Raw genomic sequence first — 15,021 nt, forward strand, 5'->3', positions numbered from 1 at the left:
GAGACAATAAATATGATGAATTCTTTGCTTTTAAAGTCTACATGTATCTTTGTCAAAAGTGTTAGGCCTGAGGCTTTTTAAGGTAGAAGTGTGGGAGGCAAATGCACACATTTCAAGACAAGAGAACATGGATATAAGACTAAAATGAAGATAAAGACAACACAAAAAAGAGGATAAGCGACAGGAGATAAAGATGAAGAGGTGGTAGACAAAGACAGAGAGTGATGAAATATCAAACTTATTTCTACAACGTTCTCTCCAACGCTGCTTGTTACAGTCATGAAATGGCATTTTCAGCAAGGTTGAGACTTTATTTTAATCATCAAGAAAGTTGGCATTATAAACCAGGATGGAGCAAAAGGTTCTGGAGTTGAGTGCTGAAAAATAAAGGGGCTGTTGATGGCACTTGAAATGGAACGACCGAGAGAATGAGTTATTGTGATGAAGAACGGGTAGAGTTTAAAGACACACAATGTACACACGACTGTTTGGCTTGTAGTTGGTGAGATGTTTTATAAGTGTGACCTTGGACCACAAAACCAGCCTTAAGTAGCAATAGCCAAAATACACTACAGGGGTCAAAATCATCAAGTAAAGATTATGCCATTTTTGGATCTTATATATTTATATACACGCATATATTGTGTAAACAAAAACATTTATTTTAGATTGATTGCACAAATAAATATTATAAACGAATTTTTCTGAATAATAATTATATGTTGTCATACCTAAATGCACTTGTATAATTGCTGCTTTTTGCTAATTACAGTTTTTTCTTTTGTGTATGAAATTTGTTAATCAGTCACAAGTCGTTATATAAAAACACCTATTGCCTTATCTAGAAATGCATAATCAATGTTTCGTTACAATCCTTTCAGGATAAAAGTGCACAGAACGGTGCACGAAAGCACCATGTTACGAAAGTAAATAGTGTCAAATTGTATTTGATGTTTTACTTTCAACTCATCACATCCATACAAGACACACGTCCACACAGAGCTGGAGAGAAGGGTCTGAGCGCAGGGTCAGACCGATCACAAAGTGTCTTCAACACACAGAATACACAGATCCTCCCTCGACATGATCGCCATCAGCACCAGGGATCTAATCAGCAACTTTCTCAAGCACACGTAGCAAACAGCGCCATGCCGTTCCTCCCTGTATCTTCATTCCTCTCCGCCCTGTCCGTGGCTTCCTTTCAGACTAGATTCAGGTCAACAGCAACAAACGCAGAGAGTGTCCTTTCATCAAGCATTGTTTGGCTTGTGTCTTTCACACTAGGGAAACACAATCAGCGGGTAAGAAGAAAGACAAGAGAGACGGAGAGAGACCACAAAGGGAGCTGATTTTTCTCTTGGCTCATAAAATGTATTATTAATCCAATTTTTACATGGGCCCTTAAATTTGGCTCAACAGGGGAGGGGGGAAAAAAAACTGGATTGAGCAAATTAATGAGGTAAACGTAATGATCTGAGATGATCAAAGGCAATCGGTGTTGAGCAAGTACAGGCCACCAATTAGGAAAATAAGCCCAGGAACGGACTTAAATATGCACCACGGCAAACGATGAAAGACAGGGTCGGCGGGAACGTACTAATTTCCCTAAACGAAATAGTTGAGTTATGCAGCGAGATGACTCCGAGTGTGGTGGTTAAGGACAGAGATTAGAGGAGGAATGCAGAAACCTTGAAATCCCGAAAGACCACGAGAACAATCAGTTTAGAAAAGGCACAATGAGATGAGCTGCACTCAGCAAACTCGAGCGTCGCAAATCTGACACCACAAAACGGAGATGAAATAAATAAACGAGCAGATCAATTAAGTTAACAAAATCTTTGTAAAAGGTTTAAAATGTTCCTGGCCTCTGTGACGAAGAGCATCAACTCTCGACACGCATTCAGGAACACTTGCTTGTAGCTTTCAAACGACAAATGCTCGTCATTATTATTCAGAGTGATAGAAGCGTGCCCTCTCATTTATTCCTGATTGATCAAAGTGTCAAGGCAACCCAGGCCTCACACACATCCACTTTCAAACGAGAACCCTTTAAGTGTTTCTGCGTGATAGAGGAGGACAGTCACCAAACGCTGTCTGCTGCAAACATTTTAGCAGAAGCAGATAGACTCACACAGAGCTCGGAGTTGACTATTGATAACCAATCAAACGATAAACGCACTTGCGCAAGGTCTGGTCCATATTACTGTTTATCCTGGCCATTCGCTTAGACGGGAAGAGGACATCGGACCGACATGTGAAGCAACTAACCAACTGTAGTTTGTTTTGTGTGCCACTTAGGAGCAGGATTATCTGAAATAAATACACAAACATAAACACCAAAAAAAATGAGTAGAAAATTAAGTATATCCTCAAATAATTTCACAAATGTGACAAAACATAAATGCAGTTCCTGAGAAGTAGGTGTCATTCATTAGTAATTGATAATTGCGTAAGTGTTTTTTTTTTTTTTTTTTTCAGTACAGTATGTGGGCAGAAAAAGTTCTCACACTTTCTTCAGGATTCAAAACATGCACGCACATGCAAAAAAAAAAAAAAAAAAAAAAAAAAAAACGCACATCAATTTTGTTACTCTTAAATTAGTGAGATTTGTTGTAAGGTCACTTACCTATTCAAGTTTCTAATAATAACATACATAAAAATCCGTCTTAACACATTTCACGTTTCTAAGGCGACCAGGAGTCCATCATTCTATTATTATTACTTTTAAACAACTTTGTAATTTGGCTACTGGAAAAGAAAACGCCTTTATTTCAGAGAAACTTTGTGTAAACTTCCTGATGAATAATTAAAACATCTGCACAAGGTTGATCCGTTCACACACAAGGGTAGTGAAAGGTCAAACTCGTCATAATAAAAAATAAAAAAAAAAGTTCACCAAACATATTCCACAGACTTCTCCAGCTTTCTGGATATTTGCATGTCCCAGAATAGCTCATTTATTCAGAAGTGCTGAGAGAGGGCAGGGGAGGGGGGCAAGCAGCTGACCTGCCACACAACTGGAACTGCCAGGAATGATCCTCAGATCCCATCCAACTAAACTCAAACACTGGACCCCACTAGAAAGAGTTCAGCAAGCGCATAGAACCAATAAGCGCAAGGCACAGATGTACGCGCATCCAATCAGAGATCCGTACGGGCGCCGAACTGGGGCAGGGAGTCAGAGCATCACGGGTCACATGCCGCTGTGCGGATGTCCGGCCCAAAGCCACCAGAGCGACGGCCCGAACACATGGCCAGTGCTTCGCTGCTGGGCTGCCTGCACAATCTGAGCCCAGAAACTCAGTTACTTTGTTCTCGCTGTGTTTTTTTTTCCCTCCACCCCTCATGATAATGACGACCTGTCCCAGATTCTGCGGTTATGAGAAGAATCACATCAGTTGTATGTCAAAACACAATCACAATGCACTTGGCAGACGGCTCGCCAGAGGAGAGCAGCGGGGGGAGATATTTCTCAATTTGCCAACAATTGAATATTTTATGCTTTCGTAAAGAAACTTAGTGTCTTTCATCCATTCTAATCCTGACCTCAAAATTGGGGTATTTCGGTTCCCAATCTATTTCTGCTGTTCTATAAGCCAGCTTCTGCATGGTTAAGTAGAGACAATGTTAAGACAAGCCTTTTAAGCCCATTAGCCTTATAATTCATATGTCTTGGCAAATGCTATTCAGCGTAGTCCAAGATCTGCTAGCACTATCTTCCTGCTGGCTTGTTGGAGCGGGATAGAGAGGGAAAGAGAGTAAGTAAGAGAGGTGGGAGGAAGTGCAAGCTTTTCGCTCATACTGAAGAGAGAGAGAGAAATGGAAAAGTATGCTCTAGCAGGCCGCCACATGTTGAAGAATTTGTTTACCATTTCCTGTCCTGTGATCAACACACAGTTCAAAACGGACAACAGAGGAGATGCGGAGGGTGAAAAGGATTCTGATCTATTCTTGTGTTCCTGAGGGTCACTATGCTTTTAAACGAGACGGTTTGGCCTGGAACAAATATTCTGACATCATTTACTCACCCTCTGATACAAAACGACGTATTTTTCACCATCGAATAACTTCAGAAAACGAGTCACTTTAATGGGTTATTCAGACGTTAAAAAAAAAAAAAAAAAAAGTATAGAGACGAGCTGAACTTCTTTCGTAAGCTCAGGGTTGTGTTTTTAAAATGACATAGCAATCTCAGCCGTCAAACAAGTTCTCAGTCCCTGTTCATTATAATGGCATGGAAAAGAGCAGCTTGTGCATTATTCAAAACTTCTCTTTTTGAGTTTCACATAAAAAAAAAGAAAAAAAAAAAAAAAAGAAGTTCTGGCTTGTAGAAATTCCCCCTAGGAAGCACTCAAAACTTTCCTTGTTCTGTATGCTTTCCTTTTTATTATTGAGTTACACTCAGTCAAACAGTCATGATTTTTTTTTTTGAGTGTCATTCCAGATGTGGCCTTAGGGATAAGAACCATACCTGGTCTATAATGCTGTTGTGCCAAAGCAATGTATTCACCGAACCAGTTGATAATCTGAAGAGCTATGCCAATTTATCTATCTGAATGAAGGAATAAATGAGAGAGAGAGAGAGAGAGAGAGAGAGAGAGAGAGAGAGAGAGAGAGAGAGAGAGAGAGAGAGAGAGAGAGAGAGAGAGAGAGAGCATGCACAGTGATTTTTCTCTCCCTCCCTGCAATCGGAAACCAATCCCTGATTCTGTGTGGAGATATGGAGAAACTCTGAGACTAACATGGCCTAAAATAACTCTTACGGCATGATATTTTCAAAGAGCGGTTTTGGTTTTTTAAATGGGACTTTCTGTTGGAGTTGTGATATTAAAAACAACAACATCCAAGAACTAAATGTCTGGTTATGTACTTATCAGTGAGGAATTCATTCAGAATAAAGTCAGAGAGGTCTTGAATGAAGAAGCACAAATTCTCTCTTAAAAGAGAGAGAAAAGAGAAAAATGAGGGCAAAGAGACTCATTATGCAAATTATGACGGAATTATGAGGCAAGGCTTTGTGGGTAATAGCCAAAACTCACTCCAACTAAAGTGTTAATAAACGTTTGCCAAAAAGGGAACAGCCTCGGTGCATTCAGCGTGACCCCACTAAAAAGAAAAGCTTAATTCAATGACAAAACTGCAAAAATCATGGTGGATTTCTATCAGAACTCATAGGAACTTTTTCCCTTTTGCTCGCTGAGCCCTTGTCTTCCCATTACATTACATTTTATTCTTATAATAAATTATAGAAATCACACCAGTTGATTATCTGACTACTTTATCACAACGTTTATGAATTCGTGAACACCGAAATCAATCACCAACGCATTAGAGCCAACACAGTAATATATGACTTACTCGAGCAAATTACTTCTCTCCTCTCCACACAAGTCAGCGTTAATTTTTCATTAGATTTATGTGTGAACTCAGCAGCTGGATTTTATGGAGTTCACCACGATCTGTTTTACATCATTAAGAGCCATTGAAATATTTTTAAAAATCATACGTTTTCTGTGCGAGTCAAATTTGCGAGTGGGAAAAAAAAACGCACGTAGAAGACGTTGTACAGGGCATCCCTGAAATCACGAAATGATGGGGGGTGTAAAAATCGAGAGGAGTTTCATGTTATAAAGTCAAATGATATCAGTGTCTTTAAATGACACAGAGCCTGTTACGTTGAAACGATGTTTCCCCAAATTACGATTAAGTGATTTTCAGATGGGTTTGCGGATATAATCGTTTTCTTAACAGGATAAACATCAACTTGTTTTTCAAAAAATGTCAGAAATTTACTCCAAAAGCACATTAGCAAGCCACTTTTGTTTACCACTCGGACTACATAACTTATCATGAGTGCTTATCTACTGACCACTGCACATCTGTCTTATAGTTTTAGTTTTTTTTACAACAGATTTATATTCATTTGAAAATTACAACACTACAAAATGCATTATAATTTTATTTTTGCGTTAATTTCACTTCCAAAACAATGAACAGCCTTTGGGCTCGCAGAGGATACGTTTCATTAACTCTTCGAACTTGCACGAAATATATGACTTTAATAAATGCATGTGCGCGCGCGTACGCACAGCGGCTAAATGAAAAGTCATCCATTCTCAGCTGAGGAGAACGGTGAAAACTGACAGCGCTCGGATGGAGATCTGCCGCGGTCTGATTCAGGAACGATCGAGCTGCCGATGATTGGAGGGAAACGCGCTCTAATCCCCAGCTGGATTACTACGACTACGGAAAGGGGAAAGATCGCAACAGCGGGCTGAGAGAGAGGGAGAGATCGCGGAGCTCCTTCCCGTTAACGCCGCTCCACAACAGGCGGTCACGCGAGCCGCGGCTCCGCGAGCGCTCGCGCCGAACACCAAAAACACGCGCACATATCACAAGTTAAAGTTCAACGCGGTCTCGATCCACTCACCTAACGCTGCGTGCCGCTTCGTCCACGTGTCTCGAAGGAGAGCGACCCTCCGGGAGAGGTGAACAGGGTCGGGATGTTTTATTTGGGTTGATTTGCGCTGGTCTCTCAAGGACGAGGTGAAATCCCAGGGCTGGTCACACACACACACACACACACACACACACACAACAACAACGCCAGAGCAAATTACAAAAGGCAAAGACTTGGGGGAGGAGAAGTCAATTTGTTTCGTGTTCTAAACAACGGGCTCTGAGCCAAGAGAGGTTACCTTAGCGCCGATACTCGGTTGAGCAAAGCAAACGTGTCAAAACTGGACCGTTTAAAATCCAACACACTGGGCTTGGCTAAAGCTCTTCGCGCAGTTCAAAGCGGTTAGTGTGCGCGCGCTCTACCTGAGGCGCATCGCGACACGACGGTTTGCGCTTCGCGAGCTTTAGAAGAGAGTTTCTCGGTCAGGTAGTGTCGGATATTCCCGTCTAAACGCCGGGCTGCGAGTCATACCCCGCGCTCGAAGACTGCGTTTAGGTCAGTTTTGACACACTTTGTTGCTAACGCACAGTTGTCCTCAACCGCTCTTGAACGCCTCTTTAATGGGGTCTACTCGGCGCGAGCCCCTTCGGCTGCCTTTTATCGAGACGCACACGCAGGGCGAGCGCTTTAAAAATGTCACTAACCATCATGTCGTCTTCCCTCGCGAGCGACACTGGCGTGGCAGCCTACCTACCTCTCTAATACTGGCTGAAATTACTGTCACGGGGTGGGTAAATGCTTTATACCTGTGTGCCGGTGGCGCAGGGAGGCGCACAGGTGTTCCTCGCGCGCCTCGCGCAGCAGCAGTTTTCCACACGCGCCCAGTTTGTTTTAATTCACCTGTCAAGTCACGCGCCGGGGCACCTATATCACAAAACGCGCTTCTGTAGGCAAATGTTTTCAGTTTATTATAAATATGCTAGCATTCACATTTACAATCACTGGTCATTTATTTATAAAAATATAACGGCTTCGCTTAAAAGGAAACAAATCACAACGGCTATTTTCAGAATTAGCCATGAGACAAATGTGCACGTTTGATTCCTAAAATGAAATTTGCTACCGATTTGATTTCATCTATGCAAACAAACATCCGTGGATTATTTAATAAGGTCCGCGTTTGATGCAATTTATTATTTGAGTGAAACATTGCATTTCATGGAGCTTTTGCTCAGGTTTATTCTGTGATTAAAATTGCTTTTTTTTAACTTCACCGTCTTATTTGACGAGCCAACAATCAGTTAGGCGCTGTTTGATGCAAGTTGTGTTTTGGCAGAAGTTTGGCTTGCGCCTCAAGTACGCGTGCGCAGTGCTGAGCGGCAAAGGTGTGAATAGGCTTTTCACGCATTTAGTAATAAATGCAAAATATATCAGACAATTACGACTTTTCGTTAGACAATTATAACTCTTGCTTACATTGACAAATGCAGACGTTTGCTGTAATCGAGAGACCCACTTAAAAAAAAAAAAAAAAAAAACATTTAAACATTGAACTTGAACCCTGAACAGTTCAGCGCGTAATGAAGAAGCTTTTAAATTCGGATAAACGTTGATTGTGCGAAGACTATTTTCTTCTCAAAATGAAGGCCAGTGTTGGCATTTAAAACGTCCCCTGACGTTTCTCGCAAGAAAACAGACAAACGACTGGTTAACGTGTGTCAGCTGAAAAGGCATCCCGTGTTGTTAGAGGATCAGGAAAGTCAAGGTTTAAAAAAAGAAAGCAAGCATAACTGAGGTGTTTTCGTTATGCTTTGGGCTTCACGAAACAACAACGAGGCTGCTTCTAGGCGATTCAGTTCAGAGTGAATGCAGCACAAGTCAAATAAGAAGAACAACACATAACTTACAAGTTATATCATAGCAGCATATCAGAGACAAAACTAATGCTTAATCTTTACAGAGTAGTTCTCTTGACAAGAGGGAAATACCATTCATTATAGCATTTTTGAATTTTGTCTTGCACCGTTAATAAACCGCATCTAATCTGGCGCATATTATATTTTATGATACATGCATGTGTATTTATAGCATATCATGTAAGGCATGTAGGTACAGCATGTAAATCACATTGAGCGGCTTGAGAGGATATTTTTACGCAGTGCTCAGAAATAGTCAGAAGTGACCTCTAGCGGTGGGAAAGCTTTACTGCAGGCAGGTAGCGAATCGCTCGCTGACAGGACCCTCTTTCTCGTGCGCAGTCATGTATAGCTCGTTGCCACGTCGGAAACACGGATCCGTCTGTTCTATTCCGAGCAAAAGTATGAAGGAAACAGCTTAAAAAGACTCGCAAAGTTATGCATCCTGCGTCCTGTTGAGGCCGAGCCGTATCAGCGCTTTCCATCCCGACAAACTGGCCAGAACTAATCCTTCAATTTCTTGCGGCCAGAGACGCCCTCGATTAACTCTTCGAATTCATTTTGCTTTTCCGTCCAGCAGACTGTAATGATCTACGCCGCTTCTCCTCGCAGAAAGCCACCAACTGTTAAACAATCGTAAGAGAATGCAAACAAAAATACAGAAGGGTGCCGTTTTAAAAATAAAAACGAAACGGATTTGGATAGTAAAAGTATCATGATGCTAAAAACTTGATTTTTTTTAAGGAAGAATACTTTTTTATCTATTAATACTAAGTTTTCAATTAGTTACTAACATGTACCATTTAGGGAATAATTTGCACCCTTTAGACATTTTTAGGTACTGCCCAAAGACAGCTTTTCTTGTTTTGTTTTTTTTTTATCTGAGAGTGAGGAATATATAACTATTGATAAGAAAATATAATATAAAATATATATTTGTAATGAAAAATAATGTTAACTGGTTAACTGTATTAGCATACCATATTCAATTACAATATATATTATTATTATTATATCATTTTTATAAATTATTGAAAATGTAATTTATATAGTGTAAGGAAGACTAAAGTAAAAATGGACAAATTATCTTAAAATGATATTAAAAAAGTATTTAACAAAGCAATGTGTATACTTTTTACACACTAATTTTTTGTCAAAATTATGATTGGCTTAGTTTATTATCAGTCACTGCATTAAAGTGATTGCTCGAATAGGTTGGTACATTAACATGACATACAGAGTTATCAAAATTGTACATTTTGTCCTGTAAAGTTCTGCCACCGTTATATGTACTATCATCTCAAGTTACACTGTAGGAGAATTCTTCAGAGAGGAGATCAAATCCTGAAAAACAGTCAAGATAGTCAGCTGTCTTTTTCAATGATATTTAGCATAATAAATCAGCTCTGGTTTGACTGAACGGCTTTATTAAAATGAAACAACAACCATCCCAGCACAAAGGCAGCCGCTTCAGGTTCTCCTAGTAAGTGAATTCAGGAAATGAACAATATTTGTCTCACATTGTTATAAATGCCCTTGCTGCAATGTTCATTTTGGGGGTTCATTATTGGATTCTCTATATTATTTGTTGTAGTTTAAAGTCTTGCGAGTTTTGGGACCCCCATTTGTCTTCACCGACGATAAGATGGGAATTTGGTAATCTTCCAGTCTGCTTTTCTTCTATATCTAAATAGCCTATCTGTGTTATAGGCACAGTGATTAATGCTGAAGGGATTTAGAGAGGAGGATACAAATGCAGACAGTCTCTCATCAGCCCATATCAAACAGCCTGGGAGATGTTTAATATATGGGTGTATTTGGTCTCCAGCTTACAGCTGTCTGCTTAAAGCTTTATTACTAAAGAATCATTTGGAGGGGGGAGAAAGCATCTCTTGATAGAGTGAGTGACTAATAACTAAAGCCGACAGCGAGCGCAAAAACTCGCTTTCTCTCTCGCGCGCACACAGGGCAAGTGACAAGACCGCTCTGTGCGCACAACAGAGAAGTCAAAATGTGACACATTCTTGCTGGCGGTGGGATAAAACTCAATCAACCTAAACCGTCTTCCCTCAGACAAAATTACACACGCACACATGCAACGCACACGAGCTCATGCAAAACCTAAGGTGAACGGACCCACAACAAGCTCACATTTTCTCACACGCGCCGTCCGGTAGTCAGCCACGGCTTAGGAACGGACTACTAATGCCGTGCGAAAAAGCGAACGCCACCACTAAAACGATACCTCACCTTTCCAGGTAAAACAGCAGCCCCACAACCCTGTATGTCTGCATTAGGGAGCAGCAGAGACAGAGAGACAGATTGTGTGAGAGTTGTGTCTAATCCCCATAAGCATCAAGGCAGCAGCTGCCGTGTACAGAAAGAGGGACTTGAGGGGGGGGGGCTGGGAGTTTCGCAGTTTGCAAAAGAGATACACACTCTTCTGCAGCGTCTATTCTGGCTGTGAACATACCGAAGAGAGTCCGATGAAATCCGGTGAAAATGACTATTTCAAATAATTTATTACAATAATAAGAGGAAGACGAAGAACACGTTTCCTGAAGTCTGAGAGTGCATGTTAAATTAAGTTTTATTGCAATGTTGTTGTTCTATTCCAACTAATGGTATTCCTCCTATTATTCTTATTTTTATTCTTGTTCTTATAGTCTCAAAAGTCTGAGAGTTCCAGTGAAAAAAGCTTCTTTCGAATTTAATAAAGTTGTTTTGTTTATATAAATAACAACAAATTATAATTGTCCCAAAAGCCTGAGTGTTATTAAAAATGCAGAAATAAAACTTGGACAACACTTCATTTTAAGGTGTCCTTGTTACAGCGTAATTATATATTTAAGTATTTAGTGCTATTATTTAGCATTGCATGTACTTAGTGTATGGTTAGGGTTTGGCTTAGGGTATTGTTTATCGTTAGTATAATAGTTTAAACATTAAAATAAAATGTTACCAAAAATTGTTTTATAAAACAAGACGTCATTATTCTATTCAGTATTTTATATATTTATATATAAATACATACATACATACACACACAGTATTTGTATGCGTCACTGTTTTGTTTTATCTATGCTATAAGAAAAGGATGAATTTCTTTTAAATTCATTTCATTACCATTTCACTTATAATTACGCAATAAAATACTTAAATGAACAAACAGATCTGTTAAGCACTTTCTTCAGGGCATCAATCAATCAAATCAAACTGTTAAAAATCAATTACATAACTAAATCATTTCAAATATATGTAATGTGTTTAATTTATTTGTTTACGTTTAGAAAAACCCCTTATAATCGTTCCTGTTTAAAATCTGCCATGGTGCTTCTCCAGTGGAATAATAATAATAATAAATAATAACAATAAGAAACTTCCATAAGAAACTTCACAATCCTTTAGATAATGAATATATATATATAAATATGGAAAGTCAACTAAATAAATAACTAAAAGTCTTATGAAAAGAAAAACACATGATTTTGCTATGAAATTCATATTTCATATCTGAATTCTTTTAGATTTTCCAAAAATCCTGAAACCTTCTGCTTCCATGTTTAAAATCGATTTACAATTTGATTTCAAGCTTTTAGAACCCACTCTATGTTATGTGATCTTGCCTTGACCCCAAAGTTGCGACACACTGCGAGCAGCGGGAAATGCATCTATGTGAAACATTTACTGGACCCTACCGTCCATACCCTCCCGTTCACAGCCAGATAACATGCAGTGACTCTTTCATGCCCAATCCGGTCTGTCAATTCTCAATGTAAAATCCACCAATCCCCAGCTCTGAAACGAACTTGCGCACGACAATAGAACAACTCGCGCACATTGTGATTCTGCAGACATCTGATAACTTCCACTCCGCGTGATAAAGTGAAAACCCCCGGACAAACAACCCTGTTTACGACCTGGACACGTTCTGAGCAAGCTGAGCTTTTTGTCCCATTTTGTTTTTGTTTGCGCTCCTCGGCGCCGCGGTCTCGTCAATCTTTCACCATTCAAGCTGTTTAAAGGTGGACGATTTATGGTTAGCAAGGCATGGCAGACGGAGCTGAGGTCACACCATATCAGCTAGCGACAATGACCATTGTTTGTGAGCTCAACAGGAAGTGGCTGTGTGGGACTTCCTGCGGCTGATACCTAGGGTTGGATGGGGGCGGAGTGGCAGGCAGGCAGCCCCGTGGCCGATCACATTGTTCCAGGTAGGATCTCATGGTAACGTCGGTCCCTCGGGAACGCGTGTTTTCCACCAAAGCGGCCCAGTCCCACAGCCTTAATATAGAGCTGAATGCAGTTCCATCAAAACCAAAGTAGTCTCCTAGAGTGACACAATTACAGAGAGGCAAACAAAAACACAAACATGAAAGCATCCAGACAGACGTTTTTCCTCTATAAGATTTTATATACGCATACATACAGTATTTGTATACGTCGCTATTGAGGTCAACCTGTTGACACCTCCAGATTCGTGTGCTCTTTCTTTTACCTATGCTATAAGAAAACTTTGATCATTCCTTTCAAAGAAATTTCACTACATTTTCACCAATAATAAAGCAACATTCCTTACCAACAAGACCCTTTGACCACTAAAGTGCGTTCTCAAATGCTGAAAGGCTTTAACCCACTAAAACTGTTTTTTGTTGGCAGATTGCAGCTTTCACACCCACATTAGCTGCAACATGCGGTTGTTCGGCGAATCCACTCGAGAACAAATGCCTAGGAATTTTCTGCAATAACCCCCCTGTCCAAAGCCATCCCGAAGGGCTCCGAGACATATTTACTCTCATTCCTGCAGCGAGGCCCGATTCTTCATAACAGCACCTTTTGTGGCAAACATTTTTCTATTAACCTTTAAAGAATGGAAGAGGATATAGAGAATAGGACAAACAGACCGTGTTGGCGGGCAGTGTTAATGTCGTGCGACAGATGTGCAGATGGTGTGTTACAGTAAAAGATCAAGGCGAGAGAGAGAAAGAGAGGGAGAGAGAGCGCTTTTATACGCCACTCAAACGTTCCTCGTGCCTTTAAAACTCCTCCAACCCAGATTCGGCTCACCAGACCAACTGATATTCAGCGCAGGAGATCTGACGCTCGAGTGTGGCCATATTGACGACCGTTTGTTCTCGATAAGAGCGCAATCTTAATGAGAGGAATCAGGCCCTTTGCTAAAAAAAACAAAAGTAGACGTGTTAGTCTGACAAAGGCCTTATGTGGGAAACATTTTACCCGCTGACGAAAAATAGCCATTCGGCTGATTCATTGGACACAAAGAACGGAATATTTATCGGTCAAAAGCATCCACATCTGTTGATTTGTCATGAGTCACTTAGCTTTGACTATATATAGTATTGCATCTGACGTTTCCTAGCATAAACATCCATTGGGTTTGTTTGTCATACCTCTAGTCTAAATGGGGGAGAGCTCTTATGAGGCAGACTGTCCTTCTTCTCCCTTTGGGACAACTGCCAAGCACAGGGAACTAAATATGGCTGGCTGCTGTCACAGTAATTCAGTTATGGGCGTATTAACATACAATGGGTGTGATTCATTGAAGAGGGCCTTAACACAGCTAATAAACATTTGCTTGTGTTTTTCACTCATAAACACTAAGATTTCTAAACTGGTCTCTGAATGGTGATGAGCGTTTGTTTAAAGACGTGAAAGTCTTCACAAAGATCTATCTGATCTATCTGCTTGGTTGGTCACAACTGCGTTTAGCTCAGTTGAAACCTCACTTTTTCTACAGGACGTTTGGGAAGAAAGCAGATCCATGCAACGTTCATGGTCCAAGAAGTTCTGACAAAAAATGACTATTATTCAGGTGTTGTCGCGCTTCCAGACTTTTCCGATCCAGGATGCTGCACACTGAGTATTTACTGGATTTCTACAGTTTCTGAAATAAATTGTAGCAGTGCAGTTTTGTACTCCTACAAAATTTGCTGCAAAGGTTGACAAGATGTTGCTAAGGTAATTAAGTTGGTTGCTATGTGGCTGTTGACATCTAAAGTGCAGAAGAGATATATATATATATATGTGCTGTCAATAATATAAAAAATATTATCGTTTGACAGCACTTATGTGTACACTTTTGTGTAATGCACAAAAAGTATGGTATTAACTGCATGACAAAATTTCAACAAATATATGTTGCGTATTATACCTGATGTAAACTGCAGCTTTGCCACTCATCTGTTCTGAATAAGCAGTAGCTACACTCTGCTTCGGTGTATTAATAGTTGGTGTCAGTGAGCGTAAGAAGCTGGGAGGATGTGGAAATGTTGTGTGTTTGGGCTGGGGCCTGTGTCAGTCTCTGGCTGGGTCTCTGTGAGTCAGGCAGGCTGGTGTTGGGGGCATGGAAGAGCCTCTGCAGCGGGCCGCCCAGGCCCTGAAAGAGCTCTTTGTATCCCGTTCTATTTTCACAGGAAACGGCTGCCCTTTTTCGTCTCCAATGGGGAATATGTAACTGTGGTCACCTAATCAAACTTAACACAGGGAAAGGGGGATGGAGAGAAAGAAAGAGCGAAACCGTTAACCCGGCAGCTATAGTTTAGCAAAACACAGACACACAATGGCTTGTTTATGTCCTTCTACAGCTCCTTTTCTCTTTCTTCGTTTCCCCGGCTCTTTCATTCGATCCTGCTTTTCGAAAAAAATCCAACCACGATGACAGGCTGTTGTTTTAGTGACATAGAA

The 15,021-nt window shown here is 40.5% G+C and overlaps 1 protein-coding gene across 3 annotated transcripts in view; it reads right to left on the reverse strand.

The window, feature by feature from the left end:
- The window catches only part of sox5 (SRY-box transcription factor 5), a 173,784-nt gene extending 166,695 nt beyond the window's left edge, over positions 1-7,089 (reverse strand). For all 3 annotated transcript variants that reach the window (XM_043236838.1, XM_043236837.1, XM_043236836.1), the window contains exons 1-2: positions 6,699-7,089; positions 6,431-6,560 (exon numbers count right to left, since the gene is read on the reverse strand). The gene's annotated coding sequence lies outside the window, so the exon portion shown is untranslated. The remainder of the gene's footprint in view (positions 1-6,430; positions 6,561-6,698) is intronic.
- Between the last annotated feature and the right edge of the window lie 7,932 nt (positions 7,090-15,021).

This window comes from Puntigrus tetrazona, chromosome 4, assembly GCF_018831695.1.
Source record: "Puntigrus tetrazona isolate hp1 chromosome 4, ASM1883169v1, whole genome shotgun sequence".
NCBI classification, from domain to species: Eukaryota; Metazoa; Chordata; class Actinopteri; order Cypriniformes; family Cyprinidae; genus Puntigrus; species Puntigrus tetrazona.